Source organism: Nerophis lumbriciformis, linkage group LG09 (assembly GCF_033978685.3).
Source record: "Nerophis lumbriciformis linkage group LG09, RoL_Nlum_v2.1, whole genome shotgun sequence".
NCBI lineage: Eukaryota > Metazoa > Chordata > Actinopteri > Syngnathiformes > Syngnathidae > Nerophis > Nerophis lumbriciformis.
This window is the reverse complement of record NC_084556.2, coordinates 37,538,869-37,561,975: the sequence shown is the minus strand read 5'-3', so window position 1 is coordinate 37,561,975 and position 23,107 is coordinate 37,538,869. Positions and strand designations below refer to the sequence as shown.

The 23,107-nt window shown below is 38.5% G+C and overlaps 1 protein-coding gene across 1 annotated transcript in view; it reads right to left on the bottom strand.

Moving 5' to 3' along the window:
• Positions 1 to 23,107, bottom strand: part of jam3b (junctional adhesion molecule 3b) — a 101,997-nt gene that overhangs the window by 60,218 nt on the left and 18,672 nt on the right. The window lies entirely within an intron of this gene.

Here is a 23,107-nt window from a genome sequence, read left to right as displayed (position 1 = left end):
ATATTTGGCTTTATGCAGGCATGCAGAGGGCTGCACAATTAAAAACATTTTAATCGTGATCACGATTTTGGCAGCTACGATCAAATGAGGGTAATTGTCAGTGATATTTACATTTAAAAAACAGGCTCTGCTGCATTTCAAACCAAGCACATTCACAACCAACAGTCAGTCAACCACTGGAGAGCAACCGATTGACAGTTCAGTTCAGTTTCAGTTTCAGTTTATTTCGAGCATGCATACGATACAATGTAATGCATCACATATTTCCAGTTATTTCATTACAGCACGTCCGAAAAGGAGTAGGAAGAAGCAGAGCTTATTTAACCCTATCCCTTTTCATATGATTGCAATTTTAGCCCATTTCCATGTTATTTGGTTGTAACAGAACAGTGAATGAGTAAATAATAAATAAATATTAAACCATAGAAAGGTAACAAATATTAAATACATAAATAATTATCTAAAAACAAAAAAGGTTCAAGATGTTCATCAAAATTGTTCTTTTTAGTACTTTGTGAACACTTGTAGTTTGAACAGTCTCTTAAACTGAATCATATTGGTGCTTTGTTTAATTGCTTTGGTTCCATAGAATTCATTCCATAATTTAATTCCACATTCGGATATGCTAAAGGTTTTAAGTGTTGTACGCGCATACGCATTTTTAAAATTAGATTTTCCTCTAATGTTATATTTCTCCTTTTTTGTTGAGAAGAATTGTTGAACATTCTTGGATAGCAGGTTTTAGTTTGCTTTGTACATAATTTTAGCTGTCTGCAAATGCACCAAGTCGTTGAATTTCAATATCTGTGATATAATAAATAAAGTGCTTGTATGTTCTCTATATCCAGCAATGTGTATTATTCTAACTGATCTTTTTTGTATGTATGATGTAATAATGTTTTATTTGGCCAAAGACACACACATATACTGTGAGAAGTACAATTAATATGTTCCTTTGTATGTGCCTTTAATGCATAACCATATTTTTTCACTTTTGTTTGCACTTTATTCCACTCTGCAATGGCATATTTATTTTAGTTAGCCCTTTGTCTTTTGTACATTTTATTTAATTAATAAAAAATATTGTTATAGTTTTATTTTGAAATGAAAGACAAGTTTGCATACTGTTGTTTTAATAAACAGTAAATAATCGTGATTTCTATATTTATTAAAATAATCGTGATTATTATTTTGGCCATAATTGTGCAGCCTTACTCAGCTTTTGTCTACATTATGCTCTTAAACTGAAGAAATAATAAATACAAACTATACAGTGATTGTGTAATGTAATCTTATTATATAATAATAGTGAAAGTAACTATTTAAAGACATACACTTGTATTTCTCATTACTGTAGAATTCGAGGATAAATAACTTTGTTATTCTAAATAAGTAAACAAACAAAAAAAATAAAATTGACTTATTTCTGTAAGCAAAACTTTAATTTATATAAATATTGAACATCTTAGAGTGTTTTGTTTTTTTTTCCCCAGTTGAAAAAACGAGGTCGGACGTCGTCTTTTGGGGTAGCGTGGCTTGGTTGGTAGAGCGGCCGTGCCAGCAACTAGAGGGTTCTAGGTTTGAGTCTCGCTTCCATCATCTTATGTGCCACCCACACTGGTTTAAATGTAGCAAAGGATGTATATAATAGGTCCCACTATGAAAAGCGCTTTGCGTCTCTAGAGAAAAGCGCTATATAAATAACTTCACTTTTTGTTTATTGCCATTACGTGATAACGGCATTCTTGCTCGTTCATCTGTGTTGATGGCCGTATATTGCCCATCCATTTTGAAGCAGAACTATTACCACAACGGGACATTTGGCTTTGTAATCATATTTTTTTACTCCTAATTTTTGTTACTTTGCAAAACTTCTGACTGGCGAGTCGCGAGGCTGTCTGTGCTTTTTGTGTGTGTAAAGCTGGCGCCTTGCTCTCCGAGACAAATATTGTAAATGACTGAATAAAGGGCTTACTGCATTCAGTTAATTCTACTGTTAAACACGCTTATGTACTGAGAGCGATGCACAGAGTGAGACCTCTTTCTTCCTATTTGAAGCAAGAGACAAACCTAACGCAAGGCTCAACAACTCTGATTGGTCTGCCACTCAAATGTCGGTGACGGCAGGATAAAATAAACTCAGCCCTCCATCCATCCATTTTCTACCGCTTATTCCCTTCGGGTCGCGGTGGGCGCTGGCGCCTATCTCAGCTACAATCGGGCGGAAGGCGTGGTACACCCTGGACAAGTCGCCACCTCATCACAGGGCTAAACTCAGCCTCTTGCGGTTATTTATCGCACTAATCAAAACCTCGATGTCGATTCTATGTCAATTTATCGTGCAGCTCTATAACAAATTATGCAAATTAAACGATGATGTAATGGTGACCACACCCCAAACTACGTCCCCTGCCACAGGTATCTTTGCAATCTAGGGGAAACCTGTCTCCCCCCTAGAGGGTCGTCAAAAAAATATCTGTTTCTCAGCTGTTGTCTGTATGGGCCACTTATTTGAAATACACCTTGCCACCACTTGTGGGAGTAATGACTTTCGCAAACAAACATGAGAAGTTTGGAGCTAAAGTAACAGTTTAGAAGTTTCTTCAGCACAATTATTATGACTTAAATGGTGAAGCTATATTTTCATTTGCACTTAGGGTTTATTGACCGTTTCTTTAACAAACATAGAGAGGGACAAGCGGTAGAAGATGGATATACAATTATTATTACTATTAATTAATTTAGAATTTTTTCATTTTAGCGCAGTGTAATTGTATGTACATTTATTTTTCATCAGTTTTTATGATTTCCTTCTTTTGCATTATATTTGATTAGTATGTATGTATGTTTGTAGTCAGAAAGACCATAGGAAATATAGGAAAACACAAAACATGCAAAATAGTGTTTTTTTCTAACAGAGTGTCTATTTATTTTAATTATTTAAAATAAAATAATAACTTGGTCAAAATATTTCAGCGTACTTCGGGGGCACCCATCCATCCATCCTATTTCTACCGCTTGACCCGTTCGGGGTCGCGGGGGTGCTGGAGCCTATCTCAGCTGTCAGCTGGCGGAAGGCGGGGTACACCCTGGACAAGTCACTACCTCATCACAGGGCTAACACAGATAGACAGACAACATTCACACTCACATTCACACACTTCGGGAGCACATAATGTGATTGTAATAATAACCAATTTTGGTCAAGATAACGGTGATATGATTTTTTCACGTTGTTACATACCTATCCCAGACCCAACAATGCAGATGACCTGTATGTCACTATCAAAACAACCTGGTCTTCCATTACACCTGAGCAGTGCCACAAACCGTATTGATACAGTAATTCACGCATAGGGAGGCTCAACCAAATATTTAGAGCATCCATCCATCCATCCATTTTTCTACCGCTTGTCCCTTTCAGGGTCGCGGGGGGCGCTGGAGCCTCTCTCAGCTGCATTCGGGCGGAAGGCGGGGTACACCCTGGACCAGTCGCCACCTCATCGCAGCCCAACACAGATAGAAAGACAACATTCACACTCACACACTAGGGCCAATTTAGTGTTGCCAATCAACCTATCCCCAGGTGCATGTCTTTGGAGGTGGCAGGAAGCCGGAGTACTGGAGGGAACCCACGCAGTCATGGGGAGAACATGCAAACTCCACACAGAAAGATCCCGAGCCCGGCCGGGATTGAACTCAGGACCTTCGTATTGTGAGGCACATGCACTAACCCCTGTTTCACCGTGCTGCCGTACATATTATAAATCAATATTATTTTCAGAATCGTGACATTTCTGTTAAAAATATATATTTTTTTGACTTTATATAATATAGATACATTTGGGGTTTTCATTTTCATCAAAATTGCAAGAACTAAAGGCTTAAAATATTCTACTCTGTGTCATAAATCTATAGAAAGTATGGGTTTCACTTTCTAAATCAGTGGACTTTTCCTGATATTCAAATGTTTTTAGATGCACCTGCGTTATGTAGTTGTTGACTAACAAAGCGCTGCTTTTGCCTACCAGGCCTTCTTGTGTATTAATTTATACTGCATTTACATACGTTACTGCAGGCTCTTATGTGGGAGCTGATTTAGGCCCTGCCAGCCCCCTTGCCTTACTGCTGGTGAGCCCTCTGATCACGACAGGGTCAAATACTCGGCCAAAGCCAATGAGGTAAGTAGGGGTGGAGGCAATGGTGTCACTGAATGCCTGGGAACCTGTCACTTTGTGTCAGCGTTTGTGTCTGTATGTGGCCCACTCCCATTTTGACTTTCAGCAATTACAAGCTCACAAGAGTTGAGAAGGGAACCTTTACTTTTTCCAAAATGCCTTTAGACCAGGCTAATTAACTCACTTGGTGTTATTTAAGAAATACACTGTACTATAGAGCGCACCGGGATATAATCTGCACCCACTATTTTTTAGCCAAAAAAATATTATTTTTCCATTTGTTAGCCTGGGCAGCACGGTTGAAGAGGGGTTAGTGCATCTGCCTCACAATACGAAGGTCCTGAGTAGTCTTGGGTTCAATCCCGGGCTCGGGATCTTTCTGTGTGGAGTTTGCATGTCCTCCCCGTGACTGCGTGGGTTCCCTCCGGGTACTCCGGCTTCCTCCCACCTCCAAAGACATGCACCTGGGGATAGGTTGATTGGCAACACTAAATTGGCCCTAGTGTGTGAATGTGAGTGTGAATGTTGTCTGTCTATCTGTGTTGGCCCTGCGATGAGGTGGCGACTTGTCGAGGGTGTACCCCGCCTTCCGCCCGATTGTAGCTGAGATAGGCTCCAGCGCCCCCCGCGACCCCAAAATGGAATAAGCGGTAGAAAATGGATGGATGGATGGCATTTGTTAGCCTCACCAGACTATGAGTGAGCTGCAGATATATACGTTGCGGCATGAGTTATTTACACAGTAAGATTCTGTAAATGTTTATTTACATACCCTAACTGTTTCCAAACGGTGCCTGTAACACGGCAGTAAAATGCCTGATCGAACAAAACAGAAGTCATTGTCATCGATCCACTAGCTACGGAAGCTTGATCTCCAATCAGTTAATCAGACTCAATGACTTCACAGTGACGTCTTGGGGAATTTACTGAGTAATTTGTGAAACTAAAACAATACAAAAAGAATGCCGTTATAAGTTAATAATACTAACAGACGCTCATAAATGTGTTAGCATATTAGCTAATGCTAATAATGCTTGCATGTTTGCATTACGATAGCACATACAAATATGCATGATAAAACTCCTACAGACATGGGACGGTTTATTAAGTATAAACAGGTTTAGTTATATTCTAAAACTTACAAACGTTGCTGGGAGTGAAGAATGAAGAATCCATACGAGATGAAAACGCTATTGTTGGCTAGAAGATGGAATGACACTTCTACTTCCGGTTGAAAGCACTAAATGTTAGGACGCTGCAGCACCTTCAGTGAGCCAACTCGTCCAAAAGATGGCGCCATAGTACAAACAATCACACATTTTTGTATTGTAATATATTGTATTTTTTTTTAACTATTTACATTACGGTTGTCAGCGAAGAAAAATTCATAAACTAGCTGCACCGTTTTATAATAATATATATTCTTTACAATTAGCCATACATCCCTTTGTATTACCGCTTATCTGTGGAACTGGAGCCGAAGAAAAATTCATAAACTAGCTGCACCGTTTTATAATAATATATATTCTTTACAATTAGCCATACATCCCTTTGTATTACCGCTTATCTGTGGAACTGGAGCCGATAGAAGAAGACTTTGAGGCAAACACCCTGTACCGGGCAGCCAGTCTGTCCAATTACTGCAACTTTCCAGCACATATTTGCCAATCAAATTAGTCCCTGAGCAGCGCTCAAACGCACACGGCACTTTCTAACTTTGTAGCGCGCAACTAGGCAAGCTGGCATTCGTTACATTATTAACCCTAGGAAACTGCAACCGTTACAGTCTACTTGGGAAACATCGGCGTCACACATCCAGTAGCTCGTAATGTCAGGCCTTCCAAATAAAGCCTGTTAGTAACATAACACAAATGCACCACATCCACATGTGTACAGATGGCAGCAAATGGAACACGTCACAGGCCCGTAGAAGGATGAAATACGGTCCTGTAAAGGACACAGAAATTCTAAGGTGGACAAAAGATACTGTTTTCTACTCTCCCTTCCTTCCATCTGATTAAAGCCAAAACTAGAATGCCCACATTACCAACTGATTAGGTATGTACGATAAACGCTATTAATGATATCTGTGGTAAATCTCCCGAAGTTTAGTGTTACCGTTTTAAATTAAAATAATCTCAAAACCGTGATTGATAACTGCACTTTTGATCGACTCTTCCGCCAGCTTGCTAGCTTATAAATAAATAATAAATGGGTTATACTTGTATAGCACTTTTCTACCTTCAAGGTACTCAAAGCGCTTTGACAGTATTACCACATTCACCCATTCACACACACATTCACACACTGATGGCGGGAGCTGCCATGCAAGGCGCTAACCAGCAGCCATCAGGAGCAGGGGGTGAAGTGTCTTGCCCAAGGACACAACGGACGTGACTAGGATGGTAGAAGGTGGGGATTGAACCCCAGTAACCAGCAACACTCCGATTGCTGGCACGGCCACTCTACCAACTTCGCCACGCCGTCCCGCTTAAATGCTAACATGAAGACAAGAAACAATGTATTTCCCCCTTTAAGAAATCACATACCCCCAATCTAAACTTATATAAACACATGACATCACAAATATGCAACCATATACCAAAGGGTTGAGGAGACAGGCGGCAGCTCAAACCACAAGAGACCAACAACAAACATGAAGATAAACCTTTGTTATTTTTAGCTCATTTTATTGGTTGATTTTTCATTGCCAGAATTATCGATGTTATGTGATAATTGCTATTATCAGTCGATATTTATCAACCGCCGATGATATCATGCATCCCTAAAACGTTTGCTCAAATTTTTTAAAAAGCTGCCACGACAGCAGGCCCGGCCCTAACCAATCTGGCGCCCTAGGCAAGATTTTAGGTGGCGCCCCCCCACATCGGCAGTGAAGTGTATATACTCACAAGAAACCGAATAGCTTCGTCTTTGACCTTTTTTTTTTACTTACAACTATACCTAATATATAAAGGGGTGGAAAGGTGGCTATTACCTGCAGGGCAAACATTAGCTAACCAGAAGGCAATACCAATGTAAACAAAAAACACCTGCTTAAAAGATCTAATACAAATGTCCCTGAGGAATGTAAGGTGGGAGTACTGTAATTACCTAACGTTACATTATTATTTTCCATAACAATTTAGCCCCCTCCACAATATTAACCCGACGTTAAAACAGAACTAGCTATTTATTGATTAGCAATTGCAGAATCATGTAACATTAGCTTAATGCTAAAAAGCCAGGTTACTATCACATTCTGTAACAGACAAATAATGTCATGTAGGCTAACGTTACCTACCTGCTACCTCTGTCTTTTCTCGTTTCTCCTCCTCTTCTTTTCTCTTTTTTCTTCCCTGGGCACCTGACAGTTTTGGCCGTTTTGACATCTTGTGTTGATTTTTTTGATGTGGTGACGTCCAAAAAGAGTCATGATACGGGAAGGGAGGGGGCGCACCGTGCGGGGGGGAGGGGGGGGGGGGGGGGGGGGCGTAATGTTGTAACAAATAATATTTCTATTAAATAGGCTTTACTTTGCATTTTAATTAACGTGGGATTATTTTTTGTATTTAGAAATAATAGTACCAACTTTTTTTTTCTTTTTTTTTTTCTCCAACATTTGTGGCACTGGCGTGGCGCCCCCTGATGGACGGCGCCCTTAGCATTTGCCTATACGGCCTATGCCACGGGCCGGCCCTGCGCGACAGGCTGCAACAAACACACACAAAAAAAAATCCTGCAAAATCTTGGAGGCACTCATTTAAGGCCTTGTGGTTTAAATTGTCTTCTGTTTTTTTGGAGTTGGCTAATTTGAACATTTAGCTGACGTTCTTTCGGTTATGTGGATGTATAGCAAGTGTACCGTATTTTTCGGACTATAAGTCGCAGTTTTTTTCATAGTTTATGAAAGTTGCCTAATGTTTTTTTCCTTCTTTATTATGCATTTTTCGGAGGGTGCGACTTATACTCCGGTGCGACTTATACTCCGAAAAATACGGTATATTGAAACAAGCTTCACCATAGCGACACAAATGCAACCATGTTGCCCAAAGTACTATAGTCCAGCACATTTAAAAGGTCAGATAACATTGTGTTTGTGTACTTTTAAACATAAGGCCTTCACTGTCTAAGTGACACGCTTATGCCAAACAGCCAAAGCTAATTTGTTTTTAATATTTTGAAAAAACTGATTTTCACAGAATGATCTTCAAAGACAAAGTTACTCATTCAACAAGTCATGTGAAGCATTTTGGTACAGAGCTTATCAGATCCTGGATGTTGCATAAAAATAGCTTCACATGCTTGCTTCACATGGTCCTAGCAGCCCAGAGCACCAATGGAGACATTTGTTGTGTGACACAGTTTCAGACTGTTGAAGTGAATGAATACTTAATTAAACAGAACAATGTCTAAACGGGTATTGTGATTGATCTAACAATAGCCATTGACAAAATGCGTTTGAAGCAAAACCTGTTCATTCTTTGGCCAAGTAATTCTGGCCTTGAGCTCCAGAGTTATATATAATGTTGTGCAGCTCTGATATTGCACTCATGTAACACACTGCTCCCACTAACCTTGCGGCCTTATTGATAATGTCAACATTTTTTGAAAATGTTAAAGTTAAAATAAACCCGCAAGTTTTATTTGTTGGTCTTCAAGTTCAGTTTCAACCCTAATGAGGACAACTATAGAACTCTTGACAGGAGCAGATGATAACAATGTCTCAACTACACTATATATAAAAATATCAGTATCAGAGAAGAGCCCCCAACGCCTGTTAATTGGGAGCCATCGGTTCATTAGGTAAAAGCCTTTCACCGCATTTCTGATAAATTTAACAAATAAAATAACAGGCTGCTCATTTTTAATGCCCAAGACTGCTACACGAATGAATTGGGGAGCGGCGGTTTAAAGAACAACAAACAGTAGCTGTTGGGAGGGAGAGCAACAGCTTTTCAGCTGTATTCAAAGTAAAATTCCACGCTTTATTCAGGGGCTGGGACCACAACAATCTGTGCTACATCACACTGCACTAAAGGCCAGAATTAGCTGTACACCACGCTGCACAGATGGCATCACCCGCGCTCATTACAAATGCTTGACATTCTCGTCCTAGCAGCCCGACCCCTTTCTTAATCCTAATTAGGAATGCAATGTCCACGCAGGCCTTTTTTTCCCCCAACGTGATGAAAATGTTTGTACATTATGACATTGCATCACTCTAGAATTTCACAAATTGGTATGACATATGGAACACATCCTAAGAACAGTGTTGGTTTATTGGTAAAACAACATGACAACTACACATCTATAATTAACTGGGTACAGAATAATAAATGGTAATGGTTGTACGATAGAGACAATATACAATATAAATTATATATATTATATATATATCGTATACAGAAGTTCTTGATTCTATTGTTATACTGTGATAATGCATGGTGATGACAGATTCTAGCTATGTCTGCTAATTTAACAGCCACAAGCGAACGAACACAATGTAGTATGGCTGCACAACTAATCAAATTTTAGTCACAATCACGATTTTTGCAGCTACAATTAAATGACGGTGATGGTCAGTGATATTTACAATTAAAAAAACAGGCTCTGTTGCAAATCCTGTCAAACACTTTCACAACCAGCAGTCAGCCAACCACCTGGGGGCGACCGAAAGACAGTAAACTCATGTGAGATTGAGTGAAAACAAAAGGAGCCTATCCCAGCTGCACTCAGGCACAAGGCAGAGTACACCCTGGACAAGTAGCCACCTCATCGCAGGGCCAACACAGATAGACAGACAACCATTCACACTCACATTCACACAGTAGGGCCAATTTAAGTACGCAGGAGTACGCAGAGAGAACCCACACAGTCATGTATCAAAATGATTTGCTGGTGGTATGGTATAATATGGTTATAATAACAAATGTATTGATTTGCAGCGCTCAAATTTAACCGCGGCACCACGGCATTTGCCGCAACCGCCCTGGTAATTTGCCGTAATGCCCCAAAAATTTACCAACATTTGCGGCAAGAACATGCCGTGACCGCCCTTGACTTTTTACTTGTTAATGGACGAGGGATGTAACAGTAAACGGTATAATGATTATTTGCGATAGTTAGTAATACCGTAAAATGTTTTAATTACCGAAAAACTGTCATTTATTAATGCATTTTCGGCAACATGAAGTCAAGGCGCATGCACACTACCGGTGTTTGGCTGGATAATCATGGCGGACCAACAACAGCGACTTTGCTGCAGAGATTTCCCCTCGGAGTAAACAGAACGCTTGGTTGAACGTAATTTTCCCTCGCTTCCCGCCGTGCGTTTAAGAGCGCACTGCTGTGTTTAGATGGAGACAGGTGTGGACAATATTGGAGACAATTGTGCCCACACTAAAAGTATACAGCGAAGGAGAAAACTATTTGATGTTTTGCAGCAGGCGATGTGTTGTGAATGTTGTCACAACTTGTTCATAAAGTCTTTACTTTGTTTACTGGGATATCCACTCCTCCTTTATTTAACTGCAAACTGTATCAGTGTTCAAATAAGATCAATACTAGCTAAAATGTTTAGTCATCTCATCGAATTGAACGCAGGCGGTGAAGATTGTTTATTCAATGTGGGAGGCATCACTCCGGCTTTATTTTTGTTGGCCAAACTGTTGTACTGAACCACTAGAGAACAAAGCTTGGTTGTTAGACTTCATCTTCATTTGCCAAACTGCTTTGTGTTTTATTTTGATATCAAAAAGTAAACACCAGGTATTTTTTTACATTAATTGTGTTTTTTTCATGTCACTAAAGTGTTACTTCAAAAAACATTCATGTGACACATCATTTAGTTAATGTTTAATTGTGTATAGTTAATTCCTATATGACATATTTCTGCTCAAACTCTTAATGGGTCTGTCCCGATACAGCATCTACATGTACATATAAATGTACATAACTTAAAAAAATGAAAACAATGGAGATAAAGGCATCATGTAATGACAAAAAGCTGACAAGTTAATGTTAATAAATAATTATTTATTTTATATTTGTCTATAAATGTATGGATAACGTTTATCTATAGTCTTTTTATTAGACATTACAAATGACATGATGGTATTACGTTCACACCCCAACACTACTTTACCTAACAATCAGTAATCATGATTTCAATATTGATAACACTAATCTTAATTATTACTTTGGCCATAATTGGCAGCCCTATATATCATACATGAACACTATGTTGTATCTATTATATATACATATATATATATATATATATATATATATTAGTGGATGTGAGTGTGAATGTTGTCTGTCTATCTGTGTTGGCCCTGCGATGAGGTGGCGACTTGTCCAGGGTGTACCCCGCCTTCCGCCCGATTGTAGCTGAGATAGGCTCCAGCGTCCCCGCGACCCCAAAGGGAATAAGCGGTAGAAAATGGATGGATGGATGGATATATATGTGTGTGTGTGTGTGTGTGTGTGTGTGCGTGCGTGCATATTTATATGTGTGTATATATATACATATATATATATATATATATATATATATATGTATGTGTGTGTGTGTATATACATATATATGTATATCAATATAATATATATGTATATATATATATATATATATATATATATATATATATATATATATATATATATATGTATATATGTATACACTGTATGTATATATATATATATACACACACACACATACATGTCCTGCCTCAAAAGAAAATAATGCTTGCCTTGGTGCCCTAAAATATGAGCCCTCCTTTAAGGCAACACTTGCCTTGACCTTGAAAAGTTAAAATTCGAGGCCTGGATTTGTGTTGAAAATGTATCTGAACTTAAAACTGTCACAGGGGCATGTGCCACGACATAAGCAATTTTAATAAAAAAGCATTTTGTAACAACATAAATAGCACCTAAATAATTAGTAGAATCCAAATACAAATGAGTACGAAAAATGTCAATAGAAGCGCAGATTTTAACACAAACAAAACATTACGCAATTGAAGTGCCTGGTATGTTAAGAATAGTGTACATGAAATTGTAATCTCAAAGGAGAAACATTGTATGTGATTATGACCCACAGCAAGAGAAAAGTGTCACAGCGCACGCTCGAACCCGTTTTTCTCCGCTGGCAACACGCTCAGACACGCCCCTGCTCGCGCTGAGCGCAGCACGCCCACGCAGCGACAAGCCTGCAGACAATCACGAATCCACGCACCTGGACCTGATGAGAGGGAGCGGCACCGAGGAACCTTTGCTAGAACGTCGCTCATCTTCACGTCTGGCATTCCCTCCCTTGTGCTTTGCTCGCCCTCTCTTTGTTCTCTCTCTATGTTTCCCTTGTTCATGTTCATCCCTTGTGTCTTCCGCAAAGTCTTCCCCGTCATCCGTGATCGTGTTTTGCCTCTAGACATCTATCCATATCTCTGACTGCCTTCCTCGATCCTCGACCCCTGCTCGGACACGGACTACGCTGCCTCGCTCCTACCCTCGACCCCTTGCCGGTTTACGGACTGCCTTTTGATTTGATGAAGGATACATCCAACACTCACAGACAACAATCCCTGGTAACACTTACACAATTAATTCTACACATCGCCTACATCCATTCACTTAAGAGTAGCATAAACACGCCACGTACTCATCAAAGGTTTAAATAAACCTTGTAAACCACAGTTCTGCCTTGGTTGTCGCCTCCTTCCCTTCTCAGTACACAACAAAAAGTTAACTTTTTTGAGAGGAAGACGTAGACCTAAGTTTGTACAGGGGATGTTGAGGTACTATCGCAAGTCTTTTTCTTCAGTGGCATTTTTGCATTCTCTTTTCCTTGCTTATTATCTCGTCAGAAGCAGCATGTATGCGCAGACGGCACCTTAGGCCGCCATTCAAATATTGTACCACTCCAAAGAATGATGGCACCCACAAATTCCCAGTATGTTTTTATTTCACATATTTTAACAAGTTCCTTTGTGGATCAATAAAGTTTGTCTAAGTCTAAAAATGCAGTGTTCCAACTCCATGGCTCTTATTTTCCCGGCAACTCTCAAACAACATTTAACGCCCAAAAGACACGTCACTTCCCTTCTATGTCTCTAAAGTCCCCCCAAATGCCAGAGTGTGATGTGCAATGGATGATGAATGAGTTTCATTTTTAAATGACAGCTTGTAATTTACTGTTTGTTTAAAATAGAAAGTGCAATACATGTACATAACAGTGAATAATTGGAATTAATAATTGTGATTTCAATATTGATAAAAAATATTCACGATTATTATTATGGCCATAATCCTGCAGCCCTACAATGTAGCATTCTAGCTAGCTGCAAATGTCCCTCTGTGTTGCAAAGCCCCTTCTAAGTTAACAATCCTCGCTTCCATCGTGGCAAATACATTATGTTTCTTGCAAGTATCATCCCCGGAGGATGAGAAATAGCTAAACATGCTATACTACACACCATAGGAGGTTATGCTAAAGGCTAACCGCAAGCTACAGCAAGAGCTCTTGAATGTAAACAGCGGGAACAGTAACGATACCAAGCATAATATCAGTACTGCATATGGTCAATACTACAGTGGTTAGATTGATATTGTTTATTATCAAAAAATATTTTGTCGTTTTTGTTTCGTAATTCAGTGGTCACAGGATGGCCTTAAGGCAAAAACCTAAGGATTTACATCAAAACTAATAGTTTGAAATAATTTAAATATTGAATTGATATTTTTACACCACCACCCTCTGTTTTGTCGGATGATAATAGTGATGAAAAAATTAAGTATCAGTATCAGCATTGGTATGTCCTATACTGACCCTGTAACTACTTGGTTATTAGATCTACACCCAAATGTGTGGTATCACCCAAAACTAATGTATCCAAACAAAAGAATAACTTGTATCATATTTTAACAGAAGTGTAGATAGACACATGTTACAACTGAAAGTAACCAGATATTGACAGTGAATTAGCAAATAGATTGCAATTGTATTGAGAAAATAATACAACTGGAAATGACGCAATGTTATCGCATAAATCAACAGCCATATTAGGAGCCTTTATAACTTGTTTTGAAATGGTTCATTTACATATCAAATAATATATTGTGATATATATCGTTATTGCAGGAGGCTGCAGTATATACTGTGATATAGATTTTAGGCCATATCCCTTATGGGGATAAATCGTTGGATAATATTCGGCTTCAACCTCAGACAGCAAAATCTGCCATCCAAACTAATGTACCTACTAACACAAACACAATCTTTCATTGAAATGTTCACCCTCTCCGAAAGCTTACTATCAGTACGTCACAGAACGGATTAAACAATAATTCCCATCCGGCATCATAAAGATCTGGCACAATTCACATCTGCAGAAAACAGGCTATTCAGGATATTAATGATGGGGTTTTCGTTTAGCCCAGCTATTTTTTTTCCACCTAATAATTCCCTATTTAGTCCGCAAACTGACAGAGGGTTGGGGGTTGCTGAGCCACTCTGCAGAGATCAGCGTTTGTTGTCAAATACATTGACAGTGAGCGTACATGCCGACTGACAACCGAACAATAACACAACGGCACACAACAGACGTGTTGACTTAGCAGGTCCAAAAGGTTTAATCTGCCTCACTTCCTGCGTGCTTGAAGGACACACTGAGGGCTGAACTGAAAGGGTTCTTTTTGTCATGTCGCCATTGGGGACACAACAACATTTGACACAAGTCTGCCGACTATTAATCATGTATGCATTTTTTGTGCGTTTGTCCAATAAATGACTACATTAGTTAAAGCAGTTCAGTGATTTCATCTGGCTTCAGCTCGCAGTACCAGCAATTGCATTAATTGACCCTTGCTAACAGTTTGGGTCTATGTGTATTCTGTGGTGAAATTAGCCAGCGAGCACAACCGTCTAATTGTCCTCACTCATCTTTGCACTGACATATACATTGATCTGATCACTGACCGTATAACAACCTGCTCTGCTTTTCAGGTAACAGGAGCATGTGCAATCAAAATAAATTGTGCGATTAATCTGCCTGTATACATGATTAATGCAGAATTTCCAGAATTGTGCAGCCCTAGTCATACGACACTACAATGTAGCTGGGTTTCAAATTTTGACTGCCACAAATAGATTTGGCGCTAGTTGTTATTAAAATGGGACTGTGAATTAGGGCTGGGCGATATATCGATATGCGCGATATATCGCGGGTTTGTCTCTGTGCGATATAGAAAATGACTATATCGTGATATTGAGTATGCGTTCTCACGCAGTTGCTTTTAGCTGCGGGCATTAAACTACTCTACTCGCTCTTTCCTGTGTCTCCTTCTCACAGACAGCAAGCGCAGCTTCTACACACGTCACATACTGTCACGTCATACTTCACATACGTATACGCCCTCGCGGAGCAGAGAGGTAGCAGCATGGCTAACGTTAGCTGTGATGCTAGCGGTAATACGAGAGAGAGAAGGTGCGAATCTGGTAACAAATGAAGGAATAATTAATTCCCCCAAAAAACAGCAGGGGGCCCATCGTCTGGCGGTGGTTTGGCTTCAAGTGGGAATATGTCGAACAGACAACCGTAATTTGTCAAGTGTGGGGCAAAAGCGTTGCTATAAAAAGTAGCAGTAGCCTACTGCTAATATGTAGCATCATTTGAAAAGTCACCTTTTAAAGTTAAAGTACCAATGATTGTCACACACACACACACACACACACACTAGCTAGAGAATGAACAGTGCTAGTGAATGAAGAGTGCTCACACCAATCCAATCCACTTTATTTACATAGCACATTTAAACAACAAAAATGTTTCCAAAGTGTTAAAAACAATATTTACGTATTCCGCAGTCAACATCTCCATTCGGTGCCACACGTCCACACCATCAAAATGCTGAGGCAAACATTTCCAGATCAACACCATATGAACATTTTTTTGATTTTTTTTTAGTTGTGATTTCCTTCTCTGCATGAAAGTTTAAAAGTAGCATATATTAATGCAGTATGAAGAATAATGTTTTAATGTAGACACATAGAATCATCATACTACTGTGATTATATGTATCAAGTGTTCATTCAAGGCTAAGGCAAAATATCGAGATATCGCGATATGGCCTTAAAATATCGCGATATTAAAAAAAGGCCATATAGCCCAGCCCTACTGTGAATGTAGCCTGTCTTTACAGCTCTGTACAGTACATACATACAGTAACAGTGCATTGTCACCCTGCTTCTTAACACAACTCCTATGCACTTGATGTCATGATCTGGCAGCTCCGCTGCCCCCTATCTCTTTTTTGTTGCATTACCAGGCGTAGCCACCCGCGCGCACACATGATGCTCATCATATGATAGTATATATCTGTATCATGAATCCATTTAAGTTAAACAAGTTGAAAAACGTATTCGGGTGTTACCATTTAGTGGTCAATTGTACGGAATATGTACTTCACTGTGCAATCTACTAATAAAAGTCTCAATCAATCAATCAATCAATCTCCACACTACTTAGGCCCAATTCCAATACACCCTCTCACTCCCTACACCTAGCCCTCACTCATTACCACTAGCTCCCACCAACTACCACTACACCCTCCAAATGAAGTAAAAAGGGGTAGAGCTTTGTAATCTTCCCTAGGAATTGGGACACCACTTGCTACGTCACTGCATAGTTTACGTTCGGGCACGTAAGCGACTACATAGTTACGTTTGCACATACGTCTCACCTAGAGTTGTACCGACACCAACATTTTGGTACCAACATGTATATCGTTATGTATTTCAATACTTTTTGATACTTTTCAAAATAAAGAGGACCACAAAAAATGTCGATAGTTGCTTCATTTTAACAGAACATTTACGATAAAACTTATGAGTAAACATGTGTTTCTTATTGCACCCAAAGAACAATTTTAAAAGATTGGAATTAAAATTAAAAGGCACATCAAACACTTGGGCTTTTCCTATTCCACTCAAACAATAGCAATCATCTTACATATGAGACATAGCCTGCCATAATCTAGAATTAGGTTAGAAAAGAATAGAAAGCTTTATTGACATTGTATTGAATGCTTCATGATTTATGGATGCCAATATTGAGCTGTGCTTTAAGACAAATACAATAATTAGTAAACACTGAAAACATTGTATGCTAAAAGTACACAGACAAGACAAATATCAGGTAAAATACACATTGTTAAAGAGTTGAGTTGAGTTGAGTTTATTTCAAACATGCAAGCATACAACATGACACATCACAATTTCCAGTTTCTCTTTTCAACATGTTCGAAAAGGAGTAGGAAGAAGCAGAGCTTATTTAATCCTACCCCTTTTCTTTTACATAACAGTTGCTAAAACTTTTGTTCACTTCCTGTTCTCAATTTATTCACAATACACTCCATAAGTAATCCCAATAAAAATAAATAATAATTGGTGAAGTAAGTTATATTTCATATGATGAGATAAGTAAGATTATTTTGAGAATGATAAAACACAAATGAAAAAGTGGGAATTTGTTATGAAATTCAGTCAATTTACTTGCATTATTTTACGCTACGTGGGCAGTTCGGGCTGCTCTAATAGTTTTCAACAAGCCAACCAGCTGTATGTGTGTCTCGTATCTACTATATATGTGCATGGGGGAAGCTGTTGACTATATTACCTGCTGCGCTTTAAATTCCTTGTGCAGTTCTGACTGTTTTTAATGTAAATATTTACCTAATTTGGAAGCAACAGTGGTAATGCTAATGACACATTTGGTGAGGAATGTTTTAGAGCAGAGCGGCACTTCTGTGTTTAAAGCGTCACCTTTATTAATAGTTATGAAGCCCAAATACCTTCATATTGCTTTTCACGCACCCTTTTTATTAACCAGTAGACTTGCTGTTATTTTGTCATTATTCTTTTGGACGCTTATTATGATTGTATGCGTTCAGTGTGTGTGTTTTGACACACGAATGCGCCGCGCTTAGGCTCAGCAACGTCACTGCCGCACGGCAGCACATGTGGATGAAAAATAACTACGGGTGTTTTCCAAAGGCAGAAGTACCTTTCTTAATTCATTAGTACTGGGGTTGTTTATTAGTAGCGGTGTACTGTACAACCGTATAGTCCCACCATTACACAACAAACCCGACAGCAATGGAGTTAACAGCTGAAATCTTTATTTACATTCATCATGCTTCGGTTGATGAATAAACAAAGAACTACACGTAGAAGAAGTCGCCATCTACGACTGTTGTCTCTTGTGATTTTTTTGAAGATATGTAACATTAACGTTTTTATGTTTGCAAGCTTTAAAGTTTTAGTATTTTAGTATTATTATTTAGTATTTTAGCCTAACGTTAGCTAGCGTGGCGAACATTACAAACTAACGTTCCAAACTAACATGTAATATATTGGCTCACCGCCAGTAGATTTACTGATGGTTCCCCTTTCCAATCGTGCACATCTCCTCTGATCTGGCTCCACACGCTCCTCTCTCCCTGTGGCCCAGTCCCTGTGATGCCCTGTTGTGTTTATTGCTATTGTTATTTGATTTTGCTACTCACACTTTAGTATTTTTAGTTGTTTTTTTCTGCTCTGCATTTGGGGTCCAACTCCGGCTTAGTTGATCGTGACACTTGGTCGGCAAGGGAATAAGAAAACTAAACTCTTCTACATTCTCTTTTTCAAAATAGCCTCCAGAGATAGAATCTCGCAACTTTTTCTGGTTGTATTGGATAATTTTAGAGACTCTAACATGTATTCACATATCACTTTAAGGAGCGTAAGTCAGACAATCCAACCCACCGCTAGTGACACAATTGAACAGCAGTTCTATAGGAAACACTGTGCATTGTATTGTACACGTTTGTACTTTAAAAAAATAACTGTACAAAACAAACAAAGCACTAACTGGAATGAGAAGCTACACAATTAAAATCTCTCAATAAGCAGTACTCATTGCTCAGTGACTAAACACAGGCCCATTTATGGCTTAGCCTCTTGAACAAGAATGTTGTCGAGTAAACAACAAAGGATGCCAATTAAAAAGTGGTAACCAATCAAAGATTGAAACCTTTTAACCTATTTGCCGTCATTCAAACCTTTTAAAGTTTGTACTTTTAGCCACTGTACACAAAAGTTAACTAGGGCTTCAGAACACATAGATGTAAGAAAATACTAAGTTCATGTTTATAGTGCCTTTTTAATGACAAAAAGCAAAGTAATCACTGACATATTTGTAAAAACATTTCGACATACAAGATGCTTTATTAGATAAAGGTAGGTAGATAAATAGATTTTTCAATACATCCCCTTGGGAAAAATGCAGGTATGTCAGGTAAATTCCGGTATTTGTCATTGCACAACATTTTTTTATTATGAACATCCTAACTTGAGATGTGGATATGATTACACACCGATCACATATAATCTACTAATTGTCACACATGTGTAAATGTAATGATACAAGTATCTAATGAATCTTAATTTGTATTTGTAATGGCTATTCTAAAGTTCAGATTGTGAGTTTGTGAGAAAACTAATCGAGCTGATCAGCATAAATGACAAAAGAGTTGAATGGGTCAGACAAAGAATTGTGAGGCAAACTATGGCCTGGTTGTTGTGTAATATTGTAGGAAGCAGTTGTGAGTGTTTCATTGTTCCTTATCAAGCACTCGGGAGACCTTGTATCACTACATTTACACATGTGTGACAATTAGTAGATTATATGTGATCGGTGTGTAATCATATCCACATCTCAAGTGGAGAATGAGGATGTCACCAAAAATTAGAAACTGTGTGGGATGTCTGGCCACAGGTGACGTGAGCTTTGACAAGCAGGCGTGGTTTAGGAGGTCAAGGGTCATTTAAAGCTCCCACTTTGTCAACTCATGACTGGGAATGGAGAAAGCGTGCAAGGGAGTAAAAACTAAGAAAGTGACTTTTTATCAGCATAACATACAGAGTCAAACAAACCACTTACGGAAGCAATAACATCAATCCCAAATTACTCGCTGGCACAGACATGGGACTAAACTTCCTCATCTCATTAGACCAGGGGTGTCTAAACTTTCTCCACTGAGGGGCACACACTGAAAAATCAAAGCAAGCGGGGGCAATTTTGATATTTTTTATTTCAAAAACCAATACAATATATGTATAAAAAATATACATTTAGGCCTCCACTCAGGCTTGATCCCCGGGACCCCAAAGGGTTTTGGTAAAAAAAATATTAAAAATGTTTTCATTATTTAGTGTTATTATTATTATTATTATTATTATTATTATTATTCAAGGTTGACATCTCTAGATCAATATTAGGTCTATATGTCAATATAAAGTTGGTAAATATTTAAGTTGTATGCCTTTTTGTCAAAGAAAACCCAGTCTTTTTATGGAAAAAACACAAAATATGCAATGTTTTCACCCAATAACATTTTTAAGGGGAATATTTGAGATTATATAATAATTGGAGGCTTAAAAAGGTCAATAACTCATAACAACATTGATTTTAATTATTTTTTTGAGCAATGACACTTAAAAAAAACAGTATGAATAAATAATGAGCACATTCCCAATACAATTATTAGGGATGTGTTAAAAAATAAATTGAACATTTTTTTTACTGTTTACTTTTAACACAATAGTCTCAACTTCAGATCTATCTGTCAATTATAACTTTTATTGTTGTTTATGTTTTTTGTTCGTTCATTTTAGGCCCATTCATTTAAAGTTTTTTAAAGGCCAAAAGACAAAATATGCAACATTTTCCCCAAAAAATATCTCAAAGTGGATTATTTAATGTGACATAATTTGAGCCTTGAATAGGTCAATAATTCATTTGTATTATTAGAGTCAACATTGCAATATTTTCTTGTTACATTTCACCTGTTTGCCCTTTTATACAACTTTTTATGTTTTTTATTTTATTTATTTAATGTGCTCTGGGGCCGTTAAAAAATTACCTGCGGGCCGCAAATGGCCCCCGGGCTGCACTTTGGACACCCCTGCATTAGACAGTTGCTTGAACATCCAAATTTGATTGAGACATCAAAGTGTGCAGTTACCAAGCGGGACTTTTCAAACAAGCAGGCGCCTCAGACAACAAATGTGCATACGAAGGCAGACGTAGGACTTTCAAATAATAGTTTATGTAGGCTTGCTGCGTTGTGGGATAAGGGAATGTTACTTCAGCAACAGCTGGGGAGACAAACCATCTGAGGCCTCTATTTGTTGCACACTAACCCACCAACCCCCTCATGGAAGCATGCTTCTATCACCTGCTCAGGGTGGAATCCTTCCGTGGGAAATACCAGACTCAAGCATCAGACGACCAAAGTGCCATTTCATGCCACGCGGTTGGTTTCCCTGTCTGTGACGTGAACTACGCCGCCATGTGTGCAGGTTTTACAGGAAGCAAAGAAGCACTGTTCACAACAAACTGGCGCTGTGGAAACAACGGACATGTTGCAAGGCGCTCCACAGCTAAAATAGAGGACAGCTGGGGAGCGTAGTCACCTGCTGTCTTTGCTTGTGTCAAACATAACTGTTCTCTAAAATGTGATGACAAACGAGTGCTACTCTGATGATTTTGGGTAGAGAAGCTACACCAAAAACTTGCACTGATGAAGACAAACACCTAAAAAAGATTTGCTCATATAATTGCAAAACCCCGTTATTTTTATCTCAAGGGGGATACTGTGGTGAATTTGTGAGACCCGTATTTATCAAGAGGATGGAGCAAATGACTGATGTTGACATAAATAGTGTTACTTGTGATTTATACTAGAGACAAGAAGAATGGGTGATGATAAAGGATTAAAGGCAGTTTGCTGACATGGTTTCTCCTAATTTGTGATCTTTATTTTTATTCTTCTGGTACAATCATATTTTATACTCTTATCTAGGGTTATAACAATTAACGTGGACTAACGATAAACCTCAAAAAATCTCCAGATATTCAGTATTATTTCAAAATAAAATTATTGTAAAACTGTGATTGATAATTGCACTTCGTTAAACTCACGCATCAGCGACACTGTTCATTCACTGGCAAATCGCACATGGTGCAATCGTATGTGTGCATTATGTTTAATTTATAGGGATGTTATGGTATTGTAGTTACCGCGGTATTGCGTTTTCAAATTCCTCACAATAATGTTGTGACGTGTGACCATATCAAACGAAAACTTGGTGTCGTTTTTTTAGTTTTTTCTGGCACTTTAGCATTGGCTGGAAAATAAACTGCATCTTCAAAGCCCACTGCACAGTGCTGGACCAGCAAGGTGGGGGCGTGGTAAGCCGTAAGATGGAGAAAAAGAGGAAGCATGCGGGAGAAGTGTGTTCGTAGTAAATAGGGGAAATGTTACACAACACACACACACATATATATATACATACATACATACATACATACATATATATATATATATATATATATATACACATATATATATATATATATATATATATATATATATATATATATATATATATATATATATATATATATATGTGTGTGTGTTTGTTGTGTATATATGTGTGTTTTTGTATGTATTTATATTTATATGTATATATATATATACTGTATATATATATATATATATATATATATATATATATATATATATATATATATATATATATAAGGCGGGGTACACCCTGGACAAGTCGCCACGTCATCACAGGGCCAACACAGATAGACAGACAACATTCTGGGACGGCGTGGCGCGGTGGAAGAATGGCCGTGCGCGACCCGAGGGTCCCTGGTTCAATCCCCACCTAGTACCAACCTCGTCATGTCCGTTGTGTCCTGAGCAAGACACTTCACCCTTGCTCCTGATGGGTGCTGGTTAGCGCCTTGCATGGCAGCTCCCTCCATCAGTGTGTGAATGTGTGTGTGAATGGGTAAATGTGGAAGTAGTATCAAAGC